This window comes from Meleagris gallopavo, chromosome 1 (assembly GCF_905368555.1).
Source record: "Meleagris gallopavo chromosome 1, MGAL_WU_HG_1.1, whole genome shotgun sequence".
Classification (NCBI taxonomy): Eukaryota; Metazoa; Chordata; class Aves; order Galliformes; family Phasianidae; genus Meleagris; species Meleagris gallopavo.
The window spans coordinates 147,668,000-147,673,999 of NC_139404.1; positions in this window are offsets into that span (position 1 = coordinate 147,668,000).

The window sequence follows — 6,000 nt, forward strand, 5'->3', positions numbered from 1 at the left end:
TGAGTAATTTTCTTTATATATGTGGTTACAGCTATTCTTATGTAAATGACTCAGTTCTCACTTCTGATCTCTCTTTTCTATTTAATCCATCATCTATCATTTTCATTTTATCGTGGTATCGTAATTATTTTTCTATTTTATTTTAATAAATATTGGGATGCAGCTTAAAATAGGATTATTCATACAAACAAGGCAAAAGGACTTTGACTTAGAGTTCTGTCTATGTTTTGAATCTGAGAAAGACAAAGTGCAAGACATCCAATCAATGAGTGGCAAAATTGTTCATGTAGTTCCATGTTTTCTTACTTGTAAAATGTCTAAAGAAAATATGTGAGGCACTATTGTGCGTAAGTTGCAGAGGGTCTTACATTCGCTTGCTACAGACATTTGCTGTTGCAGACAACCAGGGCGTTTGCTGACCTTTCTCCCCTTTTTATTTTTATTTTTATTAATGCTCTGAGAGATTTTCAGAATTTCATTACTCTGACTAAAGGTAATTCAAATACAAAATCTAAAATTATTCACAGTTATCCTACATCTGTATGTTTTGTGTCTGTAATATCCCATAGCTTAATCTTTCCTGTGTTAACATTTCAAGTCAATACCCTGGTACGAACTCTTCAAGGCTCTACAGCATCAGAGACCTGAGTGCAGGACATATATTACCTGAGATAAATGAACTCATCTCCACAATATAAAAATGACCTAGGTAGCAACAGAACAACACATGCATATTCTCCGGCAGTAAATGGATGGTAATCAGCATTTAAATCTACACATCTAAATGTTCTTAATGATTCTGGTCCCCCAGGGCAAATAATCCAAAAAGATTTGTAACTGCTACCTTTACATCAAGCTGTCATACCCACACTATCCAATTCTCACTTAGAATAGATTCCTGTGATTCAAATGTGGTCCTCGTGTGGGCCCTTTATGATAGCCCACCTATATATTATTTTTTAGCAGTTCAAGCTCACTGGAACGCAGTGAAGACTGTGTTGCAATGCATTAGTGTAGTTTTTATAAACCACACTATTGAACTTATATACCACTTACTGGATGGTCTATCATAAAGGCATGAGACAATGTTCCAAGTCTGGACTTTATTCCAAAATTAAAGGTTTCTAAAGGTTTGGTCTTGGAAAAAAAAAAAAAAAAAAGTGCAGAATCACTCAGAGAGTCTACCACATTCCATCAAAGTATCCTGTCAATAAGCAAAACTATTTGTATAAAAGGCACAAACTGTTCACACGGCAAAAATTGCTGAGCTTGAGGTACTACTGTCATAAGATAGTAATGAGAGTATCTGAATCTCAAGCATAAAAAGACACTCTAAAACAAACTGTGACTCTAAAACACTTGGACTCTTCATATTTTTTTTCTAAGACTTTTTGCTGTTTCATATGCAGTAAACTTCTGCAGCATAGGAAGTTTCGCACGAATGTGCGTAAGAACTTCTTCACGGTGAGGGTGACGGAGCACTGGAACAGGCTGCCCAGGGAGGTTGTGGAGTCTCCTTCTCTGGAGATATTCAAGTCTCGCCTGGACGCCTACCTGTGCGACCTGGTGTAGGGAACCTGCTTTGGCAGGGGGGTTGGTCTCGATGATCTCTAGAGGTCCCTTCCAACCCCTACAATTCTGTGATTCTGTGATTCTGTGATTCTGTGAAACTTTCAGGTGTCTTTAACATATACTAATGAATGTTGTGTACATAAATATAGTTATCACTTAAACAATAGAATCTTTGCAAGTTTTTTCTGTCTTTTTTTTTCCTAGTCAAGATTCAATTTCTCAGGCAGAGATGATTCATACAATGTTTTACAACACTTTTCAGAAATCTTGACTTTTAAACATTGATGACCATCTTTAGCTAATCTCATGATCAGAATTTATTGACCTACCTAATGAGTTTGACCTTGCATTTCTACCTGGTTCCAAAAAAATTGCCAAACTTACTAGTTTCCTTTTGGAATTACACTTACATTATTGGCAGCCCTTCTTTCACTAATTGAAAAGTTCAGAACTAGTATCAGTTGGGTTGTCCTCTGCAAAAACTTCTTTATTTTAAGACTATATTAAAATAGCATAATGTTACTGCATTCCCTGCCTTGCATCACAGTGTGATAGCCTGCTCCTGTGCCTTTAAGACTTCCTTCTTGAAGAATGACCAGCCTTCCTAGATGCCTTTACCCTTCAGGACTTGATCCTAAGGGTCTCTCCCTACCAGCATCCTGAACAGTTCAAAGTCCACCCTTCTGAAGTCCAAGGTAGTGTTTTTGCAGTCCATTCTCTTGACTTCATCAAGAATAGAGAACTCTACCATTTCATAATCACTTTGTCCAAGACAGTTTCCAGCCTCCACATCACCCACAAGTCCTTCTCTGTTTGTGAACAGCAGGTCTAGCAGAGCACCTCTCTCTAACTAGATACATTAAGCAGGTGTCTTCCACACACTCTAGAAAGCTCCAAGACTGCTTCTTCTGCAATGTATTGTATTTCCAGTATATATCAAGGAAGTTAAAGTTTAATAAGTGCTGGCAATTTTGCAACTTCTGCCAGCTGTTCATAGAAGTTCTCATCTGTCTCTTCATCCTGATTAGGCGGTCTATAACAGATCCCCACCAAGATGGCTCTCCCTTGATCCTTACGCCTAGAGACTCCATCTTATCAGTCTCAGCCCTAAGCTCAACAACATCAAAACAATCTCTAACACAGCCACACAACCATCCTTCCTTCCTTGCCTGTTCCTTCTGAAGAGCTTATAGCCATCCATTGCAGTACTTCAGTCATAGGACTGATCCCACCATGTTTCCATAATGGCAACTAAGTCAGTTTGCCTGCTGCACAATAGCTTCCAGCTCTTCCTATTTGTTATCCATGCTGCATATGTTGCATGTGTAGATATACTTAGGCTGAGTCCCTTGCCTAACCCCCAATCCTGTAATCATTTCCTTAGGCTCATCTCTAGCTGGCCTGGTTTTATCCCTTTCCCCCCTCACATCTATTTTAAAGCCCTCTCAATTAGCCCTGCCAGCTCTGGGCTAGAATCCATTTCCGTCTTTGAGACAGGTGAGACCCATCCACAGATAGCAGGCCAGATTTCAAGTAAAACACCCCATGGTCAAATAAATCAAAATTCTCACGATTGCACTAGCCTCTCAGTCATGTGTTTATGTGATGGATTTTCCTGCTCCTCTAATGATCCTTCCTTGCACTGGAGAGATAGAGGAAAATACAATCTGTACACCCGCTGTCCACTAACTGCTCCAGAGCCCTGCAGTCCTTTTTGATAATCCTCAGGCTTCTCTTAGTGATTTCATCACTTCTGGCCTGAACTATCAATAAAGAATAATAATCACAGGGGACAATCAGACTAGTAAGTTTTCTAGAAATATTCCTGACCTGGGCCCCAAGGAGGCAGCGCACTTCCCTATGGGTAGGGTCAGGGACCCAACTTCATCTTGCTGCTTTAAAAATTGCCTAGGAGAGCTTGGAGATCTCAATTCTAGACTTGCATAGGACCAAAATATTATAATCCACTACTCAAAAATTTTCTGAAGTGTCCTCATTTTCTGACTTTGAAACACCAGTTTCTTTGAAATTGGCGTGAATGGATGCAATACTTCCTGTTTTCTCAGTGCTTAGCTTAAATGCAATATAACTATCTGCCTATGCCTACTTTCAGTGGAACATTTGTGACACCTTTTGGTGTTGTACATGCTTTTTAACAACTCTTTAGTTCTGAACATGCTCAATTCTATGTTAAGGGAGTTCTGCAACTCCTCAAGGACAATTTGCATTTGCATTTAAAAGCTACTGAATAAAATTCATAAGCAAAATTGGAAGAACATATCAGACATAAGCACTTCTCCCTCCCAAGACAGTCTCTCGGGCACATAATTACAAAAGCAGACTTCCTCTTGCTTAGTTTCTCTGCTACCCAGTAAATGTTATATTCTTTTCTGCATAATGGTAGAACTACAGCAGAGAGTATTTCCTAATATCTGTCTAAATCAGCTTCCAAAAATGTTAAAAGCCTGTGAATTTTCTCATATCATTATATGCTGACTGCACATCAGTACTAGAGACTCTACTAAAGATAAACTGCATTTTTTAATTTATTTTTTATTTTTCCCCAGAAAGTCTATGTGAATAAGAAGTAAAGCTTTTCACTACACATTACTTTGTGGTGAGATAGAACTCCCCACAATCAGAGAAAATTACACACAAAAACCTATGAAGATAAAAGCAGTGATGAAATTTATGGTAGAAATTGTACTAGTATGTTTGTTGTATGAATACAATAATTTAGTATAACAGTCTATCAGTAAATGTTATGATTCAGTACTGTTTCTTCATCCTTTAGTATCAGAAGACTAATACATACTATTAAATATAAGATTAAATTTAGCAATAGAAAGAATGCTTCAGTCTCTGAAGTTTATTTAAAGAAACAGAGCTACTAAGTTTAGATACCTTAGAAAAAAGAGAGAAAAATATCATGCAATCAAACTTTTGGCAGCCTATAGTTCTGTTAAAATATATAAAATGCATAGCTTGTGAAAAAGTGACTACAGAATTAGCGGAAAACCTATGGGTCAGGGTGATAGACACTGGACAATATACAGCAAGTATACAGTGGAAGTTTTGAGTCAGGAAAAAGATTCTATAAAAGCAGGTCATTAATTAAGAATTTAAAACTAGTTAAATTTTAAAAATAGTAATATAAATGAGGACTTGCATTTGTATAACTGGGATCATAGTCTAGCCAATACATTGAAACTCAGTGAATTGGTAAATAGTCTTTTTATTTTGAATTCCACATGCCATAGTAAGAATATTATCTTTAGCAGCCTTGAGCCTTTCATGCTTTCTTTTACTTCTTCCTTCCATGTCAAGACATACACAGCTTTGGATCTCTAAAACCATATACTTCGGGAATACCAACTGTGAGATTACTCTAAGAATCAGATCTGTTGGGTAAAAGGGATAAAAATAAAAACATTTTTAAACAACTGTTCTTTCTGCAAAATTGGATCTTTCCTTAATGATAGAATCTGATCTTCTGTTCCCAACTGCAGAATAAGTTACTTTTGAAATTTTAGTAATATCACCTTCTTTTCATTGTCTTTGAGATATGGCGATGGGCTCTTTCCTTGATTTTCTCCTCCCCTCCTTCATTCTTGCTTCAGCTTTATTGCTTCTGTTATCTTCCCTTCTCTTCTCTTAGGCTGCAATCCTAAAACTTCTTCCAACTGAGCATTTTCATCTACAAGGGGGACAACGTTTTCTGTTAACTTCTTTTCACAATTTTTCACCTATCCCAAAGAGGAAAAGGAATTATAGAATAATAACAAGCTGCAATTTTCTTTGTACTGCTCAACGACACTCCTTTAATACAATACTTAAAATAAGTTCAGAGCAAATATACATTTTTTGATACAAGAAGATATGAGAAGAAATATTCATATCTCATTCTAATTCAAAATAATAAAATGGAATTAATATCTTTGATTAATTATTGGCTGCTAGTTGAGATCAGCTGTGATTGTTATCAAGCATGTTTGGATAAGAAAGATCTGGGGAAATTACCTGTAAGGAACACAGAGTTGTCTTTGTAACTTTTGTGATAGGTAACTTTTTAGTCATGGGTATGTTTTTCAACCTTTTGAGGCTAGTTCACTTCACTGTGAATGAAAGTTCCAAAACCACTCTTATTTTGCAACTTAAAGTTCACTTAAAGTGACAGTTTCTTTAACTGTGAACAACTGAGATTAGAAATAAAATAAGTTTCAAGATATTTTTTTCTTAAGCTATCTCACAATATTTCAAAAACAAGAGCCATTTGTGCAATTCTGATCAGAATATTGGTCAAACAAATAAATACAGTAGAGACAATGATAATTTAATGCACAAGTAAAATGTTCCAAGATGAAGCACTTGAACTGCTTAATAACATGCAGCAACTCTAACTGAGGTATCTAGAGTGCAATTATTTAA